Source organism: Python bivittatus, unplaced genomic scaffold, assembly GCF_059951505.1.
Source record: "Python bivittatus isolate LINGU-HERP-01145 unplaced genomic scaffold, Pbiv_v1 ctg000980_np1212, whole genome shotgun sequence".
Taxonomy (NCBI): Eukaryota; Metazoa; Chordata; class Lepidosauria; order Squamata; family Pythonidae; genus Python; species Python bivittatus.
This window is the reverse complement of record NW_028277125.1, coordinates 37816005-37834209: the sequence shown is the minus strand read 5'-3', so window position 1 is coordinate 37834209 and position 18205 is coordinate 37816005. Positions and strand designations below refer to the sequence as shown.

The 18205-nt window shown below is 38.9% G+C and overlaps 1 protein-coding gene across 9 annotated transcripts in view; it reads right to left on the bottom strand.

Annotated features, from left to right (window-relative positions):
• EPHB1 (EPH receptor B1) overlaps positions 1 to 18205 on the bottom strand; it is a 387938-nt gene that overhangs the window by 121883 nt on the left and 247850 nt on the right. The gene's annotated exons all lie outside the window — the stretch shown is intronic.

Sequence of the window (18205 nt, the reverse complement as noted above, 5' to 3'; positions counted from 1 at the left end):
TAATTCAATTTTTTAAAAAAAATTTAAAATGTAATTTTCATCTGCTGAATTGTACTCCTCCTTTCCATATCAAGCTATTTAAGAACCAAATATTTATTTGGGAAATAGTTCAGTGGGAAGAGCTTTATTTTTTTAAAAAATATTACAGATATTGATTGATTTTTTTTGTAATCTCAGAACATGGAGTGGGTGGGAAAAAATGTAGCCTCTTTATTAAGGAGTAGAAAGAGAATAGCAATTGGAAATGCAAACTTAAAAAGTATGCTATGAGATTGAAACTGATGCAAATTGTTGTAATGCACTGTGCATATAATCCTCCATTTCAGTGAACGAGACATTCAGAACTAGGCTAAAGGAGAAAAAATTATACTTACTATGATTATTTTTGTTGCTATTGTTATTTGCCTATGACCACTTAGGTAATTGGTCTGAAGTGAGATTGAAGAAAGATCCTCTGTGATCAGAGTTTACAGGCACTCTTAGCCACTCTGCTACACCAGCACTCATAAACCTGATGGAGTTTGCTTGTTCTTTTCCGCAGCTTTGCCATTAGCTAATTGAAAGAGATAACAGCAGCTTAGATGGAATTGTAGGTGTCATCAAACACATCCAAGACTGCTTTAAGAGACAGGGAATGGGCTAGGTTTTGCAGCATGCATATTCAGGGCATGTATTTTCAGAGATTATACAGCAGATAACAATCAGATGATGTTTAGCTGATGGGTATTTCTTCAAGGGTCTTACAAACATGCTTATCCATTAGTCTCTCTTCACCTGGACACTCTCTTTTGGTCCTGTGTGTTCTTATTTTGCAGATCATAAAATCTGACCCAGGAATTTCTCTTAGATTAGTACAGAATAACTACTTATGTGGTAAAAGACAATTCAGGTATCTCTTTATCCGAAGACAAATAGCAGCTAGAGTGATCACTTAGACATTGACAAAATGGAAAACAACAGAGGACATTGATTTGTATAATATTTGCAGATGCAAATTTATATGTATAGGTAGAAATTTAGAGATAATTACTGTACTTTAAGATGAAATGCAATTGATTTCAGAAAGTGGGAAAGAGTATGACCAGCTATTTCTGTTGTACAGGTGCTAACTGTTGGAGGGCAATTTACAAGCTGCTGCTTGCCCTTATTACTTATTTGTAAATATAAAAGAGATTTAGATTGGACAGCTCTTCAAATAGAGAACTGTCCTCTGTAAAATAAAAGACCACCCTAGTGATCAAAACTCAGCTGTATGCTAGAAAGTGAATGTGCAGAGTGACAGAGTATGACCAAAAGAACATCCTTCAAAGGTTGTAGGGTTAGTCAACGCCAAATCAATATTCCAGTAATAGTTGTTGAAGGAAGAACATCTTGTAACCCTAGGCTTAATTTAATGTCTTCATCAGCTTAAGTCTGAAAGCATTTTGTAAATGATCAGTTCAGACATCTACTAGAGTTATCTGTCCCTACCCTGATAACCTACTTTGTAAAGAGGAAGAGAGAAAACAGAAATGATCATGCCTTCTTTTGGTCCTGGTCACTCACTGTTTGCTTCAGTACCTAAAACCTAACTCCTTTTGAAATGAGGTCCTCAAAAAAGAAAAATTCTCTATCTAATCTAAGGTCCAAATGTGGAAACCTGTGGTCCTTCCAGATATTGCTGAATTGCAATTCTCAACAGTCTCAATCAGTGGGGAAGGGTGTTAGGAGTTGTATTTCAGCAATATCTGGAAATTTACAAGTTGAACATACCACTGAAAGAGTGGGTGCTGTTGAAAAATAAGAGAATGTTAGAATTAGAAACACACAACATGAGGTTTGGATGGCATGGTTTTTGTGGTACAGTTAAGTTAAAGTTAATCTAGTTTTCAAAAATCATTAAGTTAGGAGTGCCATATTAAGAATATGGGGTAGATATAAACCCATATATGGGGTAGATATAAACCCATAAACCCATAAACCCATAAACCCATAAACCCAAGGGGACGCGGTGGCGCAGCGGCTTAATGACGCCGAAAGTTGCCGGCCAGAAATGGCTGACGCTTCGGCGGTTCGAGTCCAGCCTTCGCGTTAAACAGGGTGAGCTCCTGTTTCCTCCCCCCAGTTCCTGTCAACCCAACAGTTCGAAAACTTACGTGAGTAGATAAATGGGGACTCTCACTCCGGTGGGAGGAAAAATGCTGGCGCGGTGCCTTGCAAAAAAAGGAGTGGGGAGTAGTTGCCGGTAAGCGCGAAAAACCGCGTGCGCCCGAAAAGGGCGCTAAGCAACGGAAACCCCGCCTCCTGCGCTCGCCAGCTGGGCTCTGCCCTAGGAAGGAGGCTCTGGCAAACCACTTCCGAAAACAGTTGCCTTGAAAACTGCAAAGGACTTGTCCAAAAGCAGTCACTGCAGGGTCAGCCATGACTGAGCGCAGACAAAAAAAAATAAAAAAAAAAATAAACCCAGGCTGTACCCAAAAATACCTTTATTGGTTTTAGCACAAGAAGCATTTTATAGAAAAGAAACAATGGGCAAAGAGAAATGCTTAGCATATCAGAATTTGCTAGTACAGGAGAATGGAGAAGATAAGATGAAGTTAAGAGAACAATTGACTGCACAGGGATTTAGTTTTCAATGGTTTTCATACACACAATTAAGAGAGAGATTTAATATAGATGAAAAGGTAACTGGTACTGAACAACATCAGACAGAATTTAAAACTTTAAAAATTTAAAAATGTGAAAATGATGAACATGTGATTGCTAAAATATATAAACTTTTGCTGAGATTTGAAATGGAAGAAGAACAAGTTAAAGAGTCCATGATAAAATGGGCTAAAATTTTTAGTTATAACATACAGATGGATCAATAGGAGAGAATGTGGCTAAAAGGACTAAAATTCACATTGTATTACAATATACAAGAGAACTTTTATAAAATGATGTACTGTTGGTTTATGACAACAGAGTAATTATTTAAGATGTATAAAGGTATTCCTAATCAATGTTGGAAATGTGAAAAACATGAAGGGACATTTTACCATGCATGGTGGACTTGTGAAAAAGCGAAATATATATGATACAAATACGTATGATGATACAAAGAATTTTAAAGATTAATATTCAGATGAAACCAGGATTTTTTTAAATTGGGACTTATTCATAAACAATTAGAAAAGACTTATGGAAGATTGGCTTTGTATATGGTAACTGCAGCAAGACTACTATGTACACAAAGATGAAAAAATACTGAAATATCCACAGTGGACGATTGAATTGTGAAGATGGCAGAACTTGCAGAAATGGCAAAATTGACCTGCTTGATATTTGATGGACTTTTTGCTGAAAATGGAAAAAAATGAATTGATGATCTATGGATTTGCTGATTAAAAAGGGTTGAATATGGAAAGAAGAATTTATTTATTTATATTTCAAATTTAATCACTGCCCATCTCACTCAATGAGCGACTTTGGGCAGTTTACAATTTTAAAAAAAAAATTTTTTAAAGAGAGATAAGAAGTTTGTTTGTAACTGCTGTAAAGAAGATCAGAAGTCGCTTCTTTCTATATATTTTTTTCTATCAGCACCGCTTCTTGTATTTTTTATTTTTTATTTTCTTAACCTTACTCTCTATAATTTCATGTTTATCTTTTACTTATGTGAAAATCTCTAATACACACACACACACACACACACACATACATACATACATAGACATAGACATAGACACATACACATACACATACATACTCAAGTTGAACATACCACCTGTCCCTGAACAGTAACAGTTAAACAAAAATGCTTATAGATATGGCACTTATAATAAAGCAAAGGGGAACTTTCAGCTGTACATTCCTTGAAAGTGTTACTTGTCTCCCTCCATGTAATAAAATCTATCAATGATTTTTTTTTATAGATTCTCTATTTTACCAGATATTATTAGCCACAAATATTTTCTGGCAAAGGCATGAATAACTTACAAGAAGATTAATAAAGAAACCTATTTTTGCATTAAATTGCCATTAGTTTGCTACATCTTTTGTTAGCAACAAGAGACAGCAACCAGCCAAAAGCATTTATTCTGTTTTCCTTCCAGGCTTTGGAATTTTTCTTTTATAACAACTCCTTTTTATTTTGGCTGCTGTTCTAATGGCAGGAAAGGAACAGTACAATGTAACTAATTGTGCACTGACTGGCTCAGATTATAGCAATCAATGAGGATATTTAGGGCAACCAATTTGTCATTGGTCAGACTATTCTGATCTTGCTTTTCATGTGTCTGTCAGTTCATCTTCAGAAAGACAGAGCAAGCTCGCTTATGCACTACAAAAGCAAGTGACTTAGTTATCCCTTCAGTTTTATATTATATTATATTAGTACAGCAATGTACATATTTCCTATGTATGAACACTAAATGTCGTCTTTCATTCATATTTAAAAAATTAAACACACAAAAGAAATAAAGTTGAAATCCTATAATCACAGATTGTATAGGTTGGAATGGGTCCTGGAGATCACCTGGACAATGCCCTGCCCATTACTATAGCTCCCCTGACAGATGGCCATCCACACTCAGTGAAAACACCTTCCCTGAAGGAGAGTCCACCACCTCCAGAGACAGTCTGTTCCATTGGTGGACAATTCTTACCGTTAGAACAATCTTCATGAGGTCCAACTGAAATCTATTTCCTTGTAATTTTAACCCATTGTTTCTTGCATTATGGAACAGCTCTGAGCAGTTCCTCACCACCTTGTATGAGACAGCCCTTCAGGCACTCAAAGACAGCTATCATATCTCCCTGCACACTTCTCTAGGCCAGACATACCCAGTCCCTCCAATCATTCCTCTTTTCCTTCACGTCCTCTTATCATCTTCATTGCTGTCCTGGGGACATGCTTCAGTTGTCCATGTCCTTTTAAAAATGTGAGGGGTTTTATAGACATCCTGAAGATGCAGTATCTAGTTAAAGTACAAACAAGCTTCAGCAGCACTAGCTAGGATTACTTCACATCGCTTGTTATAAAGCCACTAGTCAACAGACTGAGAAAGTATTTGATCTTAATTAAAAAAAAAAAAACTGCTGAGGGATAAAGGGGGCATTATAGTAAGTTCTCCCTTAATCTGCCTGATACACAAAAGATTCACCACAGTTGGGAGAGAAGTTAGTGCTAAGGGCTTCACTATCACCTCTACTGTATGTATTCTTTCAAAGTGTAAAAGTACATATTCTAAAGGGAAGCTGAGTGTTAGGAAGACTGAGAAAGGTAGCCTTTCTATGGCTTCCTCATCCCTACTCCTTTTTTCAATGCCCTGTCAAGTCCTGGGAAAGCTTTTCAGGGAGGCTAGGAGACCTTCCTGACCAGCACAATCTGGCAGTAATGGGAGAATCTCATCAAACTAGGTAGAGAAGCCTTGTGTAAGACAAGTTATATTCCTGCATGTGTTTCAACTTTATGTTGCCAATTCCTTCTTTCAACTTCAGTATCCTGTGCCACATCCCATTCAATTCAAGAAAATCCTCAAGCCTCCAAAGAAACATTTTAGAAACTGCAGAAGCAAATAAGGACTGGACAGTATTCTGTACAAGCTGCCTTCTGAGTGCTGCAGCTACTTAATTGTAAACCCTTTCTCTGGCCTAAAGGCTGTAATAAAGGTTTTGATTTGATTGGAAACCTTGGATTTAATGGTTTTCTGCTTTAATGGAAAATTAAGCACAATTTATTTTGCATTCAGACATACACAAAAAAATAAGCATCTGTAACTACATTATGCTTGGCCAACTATTCCCTGACTATAAGATCTTTTTACATAATAAGAATAAAGGATATTATAGGAAACAGCATCAGCCTCAGTAAGTCCCAGCATGTCCGTGTCATTTTTGGAAGTACTCAGATTATATCCAGCTCTTCTAAAGATAAGTTGAGTGAGGAGGAAAAGAGAAGCTCGTCATCTAGATTTAAACTCTGAAATATGGAAAACAATGAAATAGGAGACAAAGTGAGAAGGACAGCAGGGGTATAGCAGGCCTCCTGTCTTTGCCATATGTACCATTTAGTGGCTTATTTAATGGATTGGACTTGTTTATGCTTAATGACAATTTATCTGTATGATTCATGTCAAAATAAATAAGCAATGTACATTTAGTATTCCATAATGCATGGGTTTCTGTTAACCAGTTGATTTGCTGATTTGCACATTTTTGTAGTCTGCAATGTTAGTTATTATTACCACTCCTGATAATTATGGTGTGTCTATTTCTCAGTATTCCAGTTGAGTACATAATCTTTCACTACCTGTTCTAAATGGCTTGATATTATTACAAACGGTTTCTGTGCCCTTAGCTTCATCTCCCATTTAGTCAATGGTGCTTTCATTCTGCTTTATTCTGAAGGATAAAGTGGCAAATGTTAGATGTTTAGTCACTTTTCATAAAAATGATTAATTATTAATAATAATTACCCAATTAAATAATATAAGAGGAAAAAACTGCCTTGTATGCAATAACCATATAGTTTTCCTGCAAAAAAACCTTTCTTTTGTGTATCAAACATATATAATGCAAATACATGCTTAATTTGTATCTATATGGCCACAAAAACTTCAGGTTTTCTATATCTATTACAGGTAGTCCTCAACTTATGACCACAACAGGGACTGGAAAATTTATCATTAAGTGGTGTGGTTGTTAAGTGAGGCATCACATGACTGTACACGATTTTATAACCTTTTCTGTCATGGTTGTTAAGCAAATTACTACAATCGTTAAGTGAATCACATAGTCATTAAGTGAATCATGTGGTTCCCCATTGACTTTGCTTGTTGGAAGCTGGCTGGGAAGGTTGCAAATGGCAATCACATGACCCTGGGATGCTGAAACCATCTTAATACATGTTGGTTGCCAAGCACCTGAATTTTAATCACATGACTGCAGGGATGCTGAAATGGTCGCAAGTGTGAGGACCAGTTGTAAGTCACTTTTTTCAGAGTCGTCATAACTTCAGTCACTAAATGAATGGCCATAAATTGAGGACTACCTGTAATATTTCTATGAAAAAGGAAGCCTTTAATCCCTAAATGAATTGTGTTGTAAAAAAAAAAATAATAACCCTTCCCCACTGTATATCAACCTTACTAATATCCAACTGTTCATTTACAATTTAAATTTGGATAGTTTTTGACAAACTATCCAAAATCTTTCATATCTTAGTTTGTTATCATGCAGTAATTTCCTGAATCCAGATGTAATGTGAAGGTTATAATCCCTTCCCTTGAATCCCTTGCAAGCAAACCTTAAACAAACATTTATAAAGCCACTGGTAGCCATATGATCTTCTTGAGGCTCTGGGGGAAAAGGGAAGAGGAGAGCATGTGAGACTTGGGCAATCTTACTGCTTGTTTTACATTTCAAAGGATTTTTTTTTCTTTAAGATTAAAATGTAGCATTCCATTTCAGGTTTTTAAGAAATTAATTTGTTCTGGGGGGACAGATCTTGAGGGAGATGCAGCATAACTTCAGAGAAGCTATTTTATATAATTTGCCATCTCTGTGATAAGGTAGCATTTAAACTTGGTTACTTATGAAGAGCCATTTCCACTGGGGAAAGAAATGGCAACTCACTCCAGTATTCTGGCAAGAAAACCAAATGGACATTCTTAATCAAGACAATGCCAACATGATATTGAAAGATGAGTCCACCAGCAACCCCTCTTCCCCCCACCCACAAGATTAGAAGATATTCAACAAACTACTAAGGAAGATCAGATGGCAAATATGAGTAGCACTGATGCTCATGATCTGACTGCATTATACTGCATCATACCGATATGGCCAGAGGCAAAATGAAAGTTTGATGTTGCAAAGACATGATTACCAATCATGTGTGGAATTCAAAAACATAAACCAGGATAAACTTAATGTTGTTAAACAGAAATATCAAGAGTAGACCCTGACATTCTGGGAATAAGCAAACTGAAATGGACTGGGATGAATCATTTCACATCAGAGGAACATCAGATCTTGTACCAAGGACAAAGAAAATCATAGAAGAAATGGACTAGCCTTCATTATTAACAAAAGGAGTCAGTCAGTCCTTTGATTAATCAGCCCCCTCCAAATGACCAAATAATTCCAATTCAAGTCCAAACCAGGCTAATCAATATTATAATGATCCAAGCCCTTGAAGTAACCACAAATGTAAAGGGAGCAGAAGCTGAACAATTTTACACTGACTTGCAACATTTTGTAATCTTATCACCAAGATTAATTATAGAAGATGGCAATGATAAAATTGAAAGAAAAATCAGGACTCATTGCAGTCAGGATTCAGGACAGGAAGACATTGATTGCACTTTCTGAATGACCTCTGGCAGGATGGTGGTAGAGTATCCATCCTGGGTGTTCTTGATCTCTCAGTGACTTTTGACACCATCTGTCATGGTATCCTTCTGGGTAGTTTGAGGGGGTTGTGAGTGGGAGGCACTTTTCTTCAGTGGTTCTCCTCCTCTGAGATTGGTTTCAGTTAGTGGGGGGGGGAGGGCAGCCCTAAGTTTCTTAATAACTACATGAAACTACCAGGTAAAGTTATCCATCAACATGTGGTTATGTTTCATTGGTATGCTAATGCTATTCAGTTGTACATCTCTGCCCCAGGAAGTTCAAATGATTCTGCAAAGTGCTTTTCCAATGCTTGGAGGCTGTGTGGGTCTGGATGGGAAGGAACTGGCTTCAGCTTAACCCTGACAAAACTGAGTGGCTGTGGGGTTTAGGGCCCTCTGTATCTGGTGGTTTTCCACTGTTAGCACTGAATGGGGTTACATTCCCCAAAGCAAAGCTAGTGTACAATCTGGAGCTCCTCCTGGACTTGCAGCTCTTGCTTAAGGAGCAGGTAGCAGCTCTGGCTAGGAAGGCCTTTGCATAAATACATGTTGTGTGCCAGTTTTGCCCATCAGCAAGCACTGCTCACGGTCACCCACATCCTAGTTACCTCCTGTTTGGGTTATTGCAAACATTTTATATGGGGCTACTCTTGAAAGCTTCAACTAGTCCCTAATGCAGTGGCACATGCACTTTTGGGTACAGCATGATATACGTGTAACACCACTGCTATTTGAGCTGCACTGGATCCCAGTAGGCTTCTGGGTGTAATTCAAGGTGCTGGTTTAAAGCTCTGCATGGCATGGGGCCAGGTTACTTGCAAGACCACATCTCCCCAATAGTTTCTGCCCATTCCGCCTGATCTGGCAGAGTAAGCATGCATTGGTGAGGTGGTGTCATCTGGTATGTCTTAGAAAGTGACCCTTCCCTGTTATGGCACCTAGCCTTTGGAACTACCTCCCCGCAAGAGATACTGGCCTTTCAGGCGGCTGTGAATACCTGGCTCTTCCCCCAGGCATTGGGAAGGTGCTAGTTCTGGTGTTGGTGTGGAAGCATGTTATTGGTATCTTTTGAATTTTTATTGAAGGGGCCCTCACTTGGGATTTGGGGAGGGGGGAGTGTTTTTTGACTATGTCTTTTATTTTGTTTGCTGCCAAATTTCACTATATGATAAATGGCCTTATACATTTTATAAATAAATAATAAAATAATAAAATGGCATCTGGAAAACTAGGAAAATTGGCTTCAATGCACAAAATGAAGCCCGAGTCAGATTAACAGAGTTCTGCCAAGAAAATTTAACGTTTATAATAAATACCTTTTTCAAACAACTTGAAAGATAGTTCTGCACATGGATCTTACCAAATGGACAACACAAAAAAAAATTACTGCAAGCAATGGTGGAGAAGTTCTATTCAGTTAGTCAAAATAAAACCAAATACTGGCTGTGGCTCAGATCACAAATTCCTAGTTGCAAAATTACCACTTCAACTAAAGAAAGCAGATCAATGAGACAAACTTTACTAATAACCCATATGATTATGTGATAAAGAAAAAGATTAGCTGAATTAGGTCAGATTTGAAAAATAGAGTGCCTGAAGATCTCTGGACTGAAATGTGTGATATTATTAAAAATGAAGCAAACAAAAATATACGAAAAAGCAAAAAAAAAAAAATCAAAACGACTCTATGTTGAAAAATGAAGGAAGGCAGAAAGCAAAAGGCAAGAGAGAGAGAGAGGAAAAGTCACCCAATTAAATGCTGAGCTCCAGGGAAGTTCAAAAAGAGAAAAGGACCTCTATCTAAATAAGCAGTCAAGGAAAACTTTTGTACAGCGATCGATATGTTAAAAGAAAATATGACAACAATCTACTGGAGAGAAGTTATGAAGAAGAGATAGCATAATGCTATGAAAGAACTATGCAAAATGTATGATATGTATGTAGGCTGGATCACCAGATTACAGTGAGATATTCTGAAAAGTGAAGGTAAGTAAATCCTAGAAAATAATGCTAAAAACAAAGCTGCAGGAGTTGATGAAATGTCAGCAGAACTGTTTAAAATCTTATAAAAAGACACAGTTAAAGTGCTGCTTGCTGTTTGTAAGCAGGCATGGAACACAGCAGTGGCCAGGGAACTAGAAAAGATCAATGTTTATATCAATACCAAAAAGGGGCAGTGCTACAGAAAGTCCAAATTAGCAAAAAGCTACACTTATCTTACATATTTGAAGATAATGACAAGATTTTGGAATCCAGACTTCAAATATACATAGGATAACAACTGCCAGATGTATAAACTGGATTCAGAAGAGGAAGAGACATTACATCACTAGTGATTGATTGATTGATTGATTGATTGAATGATTATGTGCCATCAAGTTGTTTTTTACTCCTAGCAACCACATAGATAGATTTTTCTCTGTGATCATCTATCCCTAGCCTGGTCTTTCACATCTTCCAACACTGCATTCATCACCACTGTAACTGAGTCCATCCACCTTGCTGCTAGGCATCCTCTTCTTCTCTTTCCTTCCACTTTTCCCAGCATTAGAGCCTTCTCCAAAGAGCTAGGTCTCTGCATGTCTCTAAGTAGGATAATTAGATAATTGCTAATTACCTAATGGATAATGGGAAAGACAAGAGATCTCCAAACAAACATCTAGTTTTTCCTTATTGGTTATACAATGTCTTTTGACATTGGAGACCACTGGAAACTGTGGGTAGCTCTTAAAAACATAATGTACTGTAAGTTTTCTAGTAGATCTCGAAAACCTAAAAGCAAAAAAAAACCCAGGTTTTGTATTTCTTTGCTGACATCTAGTAGTCATTTGGATTTTTACAGCCCAGATATGGCAGATGTACATATTATACTCTTCGATTAAACAATTTTGAATGTGGATTTGTTAATTAAATTAAAATTTCTGAGCATTCCAAACAAGGTTTCTCATTGTACTGGATTAGCAACCCTGATTCACCCATGTGTGCCTAAAGATAACAGCAAACTGCTTCTAGTTGGTTATTACCTGTCCCAGACTGTCAGCCCTTCAAGGTAGACTAAACTAAGAAACCAAACCAATGTAAGTCAGTGCTACTTTTATTGTAACAGCTATAGTAACAAAATCTTGCATATCTGAATATGCTTCCCCCTCCCTCCCTTTATCTTTGTGTGAACTAGGGAGGGAGTAGTCTGAGATGTTTATTCACATTACTTTCTTGGGCTGGGCTCAGGCACCTTTTATCTGACCATTTCCTTGGGAGTGGTCATTCTTGCTGTCCTTCAGGACCATTCCCTCTTTCCTCTATGCAGACAAATAACTTAACCTTCTAATGAAAGTCAGGAAAAAGGAGAGATGGTGGTGGAAATCTACAGGAGAAATGTGTACAATCATCTTTCTTCACAAAACAATATAATTGCCAAGGATTTAGCATTCCACTATCATCACACTATATATAATTGATTCTTCCACATTGAATAATAGGTATGTCAACATTTTCACAGCCTTGGCTTCAAAGAGGGATGATCAAAAGGAACAGTATGCTTTTTTTTTTTTTTTTTTTTACCTCAGTAACCACTCATAATTTTAACAGACATTTTGAAAGTCCTGGCAATCTTTAAAAGATTTCAGTAACACCATCTGTGCATGTGTTCTTTATATGCTTATTACCAAAGTGCTATTCAGTTGTTCTCCTTGAGTGTAAGCATTACACATAGGATAGGAATCACCCTGTCTGTTCTCCTCCCTTTCTCGTTGTTCTTATTGACCTTTATCCATGGAATCATACACTTAAGGAACACATTGCAGCTGTGCACTTCTAATGCCATACTTGGTGTCTAAACCAAAACTGGAATGAAAAATTCAAGTTTCCAGAGCTCATATAAGAATTGCCAATCTTCTGTTTTGCCTAATACCTAGTCTTTCTCATTTAGCATAGGTCTGACTCTCCAAAGGGGGGAAAAAAATGCTTATTTTTCAAAGAGAGGGTGTACAATCCAAATGGTAAATTAGAAGGAAAGACATGATCATGAAATAGAAAAAAAAAGGGGGGGGTTTCAGTCTCCCCTAAAGAACACATAATGGCTTAGTCCTTTAAATCATTCTAGATGTATGACTTTGTACTCTCTGAGCTTGGTTGTTTGCTTGCAGATATTTCACTACCCAACTAGATAACATTGCTAGTGAGTGTGGGGTTTGCGCCCTGTTTATATACAGTAGCTTGCCCTGCCAGTGTTGGTGGAGGTGTGGTTGTAGATGACTCCTGTTTTTTTTTTCCCCCCCTTCTTGGGCTATTGGGACTTTGCTTTACTTAAGATGTTTTGAAGGGCTTTAGTTGGTTTGTGTGCTATGGTGATGCCCTATGGTTGTAATAGTCTGCTGGTTGTTTCTGAGATATTTTTGATGTATGGCAATGTTATCCCTTTCAAAGCTTGTGTTGGTTGTGCTATAGTGGGTTGAGTGGTTAGGCACTTTTTGATAAAGTTGTGTGGGTATCCATTTTTTGGAAGATGTTGTACTGTATAGGTGGTCTGTTTCCTTTTTCTGGTGTTTTGGGTTCCTGCAGTGTATTTGTACTTGTCTGAATAATGTTCTTACACAGCTCCTCTTGTGGGAGGTTGGGTTGTTATTTTGGTAATGAAGCACTTGGTTACTGTGGGTTGTTTTTTTGACAGATTTCCATTTCTAATTTGCCGTTGTTTCATCTGCTGATGAGGATATCCAAGAAGGGTAGCGTGCTGTTGTTTTCTTCTTCTACATTATCTACAACATTCAGTGTCATCTTCAACATATAGTGCAAGGACTGTAACAGCCATTATGTAGAACAGCATAATGACTAGCAAAGCACATCCATGAACACCAACTAGCAGTCAGAAGACACAATGAAAACTCCTTAATCTCACAACATGTGGACAGACTCAACCATAGTTTCAACTGGGAAACTATGAGCATCCTAGACCAAGCTAAATCCAAACACACTAGGGAATTCCTGGAAGCCTGGCATTCAGACAAATAAGCCATCAATAGGCACGTAGAGATAAACCACATGTACAGACCATTCAAAGAGACAATTAAAAAAAAAAAAAAGCTAAGAAGGAAACAAAAAGACCAGAACACTTCCTCTCCAGCAACTAACATGCAGATAACCAGGGATTAAGACCAGACAAACAATCAAGCAGAGAACAATACCCTATCCAAGGAACTACCAAGGAGAAAAGCACACCCCCACCAACACTAGTAGGGCAACCTACTGTATATAAACAGGGAGAAAATCCCACACTCACTAGCACTGATGATGTTACCTAGTCAGGTAATGAAACATCAGCAAGCAAACAAGCTCAGAGAACACCAAGGACTCCATGGTTCAACCCTGAGCTACATATATTCCCTTCTAAAGGACTTTGTTTGTTTTAAGGCAGATGAGGTGCCTGCTTTCAAAATGCATTCATCAATTTGTCATCCTTTAAATTGTCTGAGTGCAACTCCCAAAAATCCTTGTTCGCATCTAAAGGACACTAGTCTGGGCAAGGCTGTTACAATGGATTGTATATAACAACACTGCATAGCCATCACTAAGCTATGCATTTTTAACAGTGGTTTATTAACACAGTGTCTGGATTCAAACAACACTCTAAGCCCAAACCAAGTAAACTGAATTATGGCTTAGCATGATGTACAAATCCAGTGTAAACATCTTTTTAGCCACAATTGAATCAGTTAGATACAAAGGATGAAGTTGAATAAAGAACTTTGTTTTGACAGTTCTCCATCAGCGAATACACGTGTCTCATTTTACTTCTGAAACCTGAAATAACTTCCACTAGAGAGTGTTTATGTAAATTCTTGACTGCACTGTATGCAACAGTTTAAGTTTATGGGGGTGTTCCTTCTCTTCCATCAACCTCAATGACAGAAAATTGTGCCTAGTTTTCCACTAATGGCAATTGCTAAAACATCTTACCATTTCTGCCCTTGAAAACTACCTCTTGCATGAATTAGTGTCAAAATCTATCTGTGCATCAAATTTTGCGGAGTAATGTGATTTCGTTCACAAGACCGAAAGTCACAAAGAACCATTAAACACTTTGACAACATTACAGGAAAGACTTACAGTTCTCTTGATGTATTCAAAATTTTCTGAACGCCTTCCCCTTGTCAGTAAGACTTAAATAAAAGCATGGGAAAAACACCTACATTTTACTTCCTAGCCAGAACTACTATGAAAGCAAATAAGTTTAAATTTGTTGGGCAAAGAACCCTTTGACTTGCCTTCCAGCAAGTCAATTGGCCAACTCCAAAAAAAAAAAGGGGGGGGGGAGCAAGATTTTAAAAGGGTTATTTCTTCTCTTGCTCTGAAGAGAAATTATGGATATCTTTTCTTCTTCCTTAGCTATAAAATCCCACCTTTAGACTCGTAAACAGAACTTCACTTCCCACTAGGCTCTAAGTGTTCCTAGTTGTGGCAATGGCAAAGCAGTGCTCCCCATCTCCTGGGCCTCCTACTTGTAGAATCAAATAATCACTAGTTCATTTGAAAGAAAATGCCACATGCTACAGCTTAAGGGAATGGTTTTCATCGCAAAAACAGCGCAAGAGAGAGGTTAACCTCTTCTTTTCCAGCGACAGTTTCAAAATTACCTCTTCCTCCACCTCCGCTTTTGTATTGCTGAAAAGCAACATACTCAGTCACTGTCCATTAACCAGGGAACTCAAGAGGCTCGTCATCACAACAGGAAAACCAAATAAGAGGAGGAACTGCAGATAGCTCATTGTGTTTATCCCTGTCATAAAGAACATCTGTTAGAATGTTCTAACTAGTCCCTCTATCCTTGCATCCTTTTCCTCTCTTTTTCCCCCCTTTTATATTCTAAGTCTGAGAGCAGGGATGCTTATTGCTGATTTTTGTAAGCCACTGCTTTTTGTTTGTTTTGCTTGCTTGTTTGCTTGTTTTAAGGAGGAGAGCAAATTAAAATGTTTAAAACAAATTAAAATGAATTAATATTATTCAGTGGGGTGAGGGGAAAGCGAGAATTCTGATTAAAAAGTTGACCTCTGCTTCCCCAAGCTCCCCAAACTGGCAAAGACCCATGGCTGTCTATGCCTATGGTTCTCAGACTATTATTGGCAGCAGAAAACAACACACAGCTGCATCTGCTCATTTTGAGAAGCCTGGCAGTTTGGGCAGCCAAAGTGTGTGAAGCAGTTTGTGGGGGACCTTCTCCTTACTTAGGCTCTCCTGCACTTATTACCGAAAGCTCCAAGAGATGAAGTGACAAAAGGGCCACCTAGAGTGCTTCTGGTGAAAGATGTAGCCTAAAGCCAATCACACACAGAGAAGAACCTTCATTAAGACTACCTTGTGGCAATAAGAACGGCAAACTGAGCTCACTCTCTGCTCTTATTGCATCTCCAGATAGCTGCCTGGTGGCCTTGTTTTGGGTGACCAGGTCCCTTCTTGGTAAGTAGGGGCTGGGGGAGTACTTGCAGGAATATTTGGTTTAAGTCTCTCAGCTTCACTCAGTTTTGACTCCAGGTGGGCATATCCTTTGGAAGTGACTGAGGCACGTCTGAACTTGGTTATCTAGGAAGAATTTGAATCAATCAATGTTAAGGAAGTGGACAGAGTCCTTGCAGCTGTTGAGTTCATCCATCTTTATTCTGCATCCATGCTCCTCCTGGTTGGCTAAGTCCTCCCAGGAGGTGGCATGTGGTTGGGTTCAAACAGTGCTTAATGGACCACCTGCCCTGAAAGAGCCAGTCATGCAACCCTTCTCAAGAAGGGTCTCCTTGGACCAACCAGGGTTGGATAACATTTTCCCAGTCTCCAACCTCCCCTTTTTAGAAAAGGTTATTGAGAGGGTAGTGGGCACTGAGACCTGGATGAAGTGGATTATCTGAACTCTTTTCAGTTAGGGTTCAGGCTGGTTTACAATACTGAGACAGCACTGCTTGTACTTGTGGATGATGTCTCGATGCTCGGGATGGGGGTGGTAAAACCATTCTAGGCCTCCTAACTCCCTTGGCATCTTTCAGTACAATCAATCACAGTATCCTTCTGGACCACCTTCAAGAGCTGGGATTGTGAGACACTGTAGTTCAATAGTTCTTCTTCCTCCAGGGCCAATGTCAGCCCCACTAAGTAGATCAGACCAGACAATCAACTCCACAGAAAGACTAGAATTATGCTTTATTGAAATTGGCTATAATAACAAAATCTTGCAAGCCTGTGCTTTATCTCTCCTATTTCTTATACCCCCAATGTATCAGGGAGGAGCTTGCCTGAGTTACTTCCAAATACAATCTTGCATCCTAGGACTTAAATAATGTTTCAGCCTTTTTTGTTTATGTTATGGTTTTTGCATATTTCTGTCAAGGGGATCACCCTTACTCTCTACAGCTGGTTCCAATCCATGTTGGTGGGGTGGGAGAGGTCTAACCCTAGGCTCCTGCAATGTGGGGTGATTCAGTGTTTGGGTCTTTTGCCACTCCTCTTTAATGAAATGAAACTGTTGGGTGAGGTATTTGACAGCACAAGGTATGGTATCATCAGTATCCTGATGATACCCAGTTATATACTTCACCCCTAGCCAGGCAGGTGATACTGTTCCAGTTCCTAGAAGCTGTGAGAATCTGGGTGGGGAGGAACCAGCTTCAACTCAACCCTAGCAAGATGGAATGGCTTTGGATTTTTGGTTCCCCTGGATCTGTTAATTGTTATTCTTGATCCTTGACAGGCTAGCACTTCCCCAGAAAGAGCTGGGGCATAATTTGGGGGTTCACCTGGACTTGTGGCTCCTGTGCAAGGAGCATGTAGCAACTTTGCTAGCAGCCCCTTCATTTAGATTTATCTTGTGTGCCAGTTGCACCCATTTCTGGACCAGGAGGCCTTGCTTATGGTCACTCATGCCTTGGTCACTTCCTGGCCAGATTACTGCAATGGGGTTGTCCTTGAAGACCATCTGGAAGTTACAATTGTTCCAGAATGCAGTGGCATGTGCAGTTTTGGGTGCCCCTCAGTTTGCCCATATTATACCACTGCTGTGCAAACTGCACTGGCTCCCAGTTTCTTTCTGGGTGCAATTCAAGGAGCTAGTTATTATCTTTAAAGGCCTGCATGGCACAGGGTCATATTACTTGTGGGACTGACTCTGGTTAGCTAGGGTGGGCACATTCCAGATCCCTTCCCTAAAATGGTATTAGTTAGTGGGTCCTAGGAAGCACACCTCCTCAGTAGCAGCCCCTACTCTGTGGAACATCCTCCCTCCTAGCCTTGCAGAAGGCCTTAGGAAGCTGGCTCTTCTCTGAAGCATTGGGATAGGGTGAGACTAGAGCCCAGCAACAGTGATTCCTTATGGACTGTGGAGCATTGTTTGGAGTTTGTACTTTTTGTTTGTTTGTTGTTGCTGTGAGCTGCCAGGGTTATGAGATGTAAGATGGATGGTCATATGTCTTTTAAATATTTATTTATTTATTTATTTATTTATAAATCAAATTTATATGCCACCCATCTCACTATCAGTGACTCTAGGTGACTCACAGATTAAAAAAAACAACATAAAAACATTTAAAAATTACAAAGCACATGAAAAGAGTACAGAGTTAAAAGATGGAAAAAACATCCTCAAGGTGCCAGCCACCTCCAGTGTTGGGAGCTCCCATTAGATCCCCAAGCTAGTTGGCAGAGCCAGGTCTTAAGACTCTTCCAGAAGGCCAGAAGAGTGGGGGCCAACCTCACCTTGGGGGGCAAGATATTCCATAGGGCAGGGCAATAGCAGAAAAGACTCTCCTCCTAGACCTTGCCAGTTGAAATTCTCTAGTTCTCTAACCAATGGAGTCCATTAAATAAACAACCAT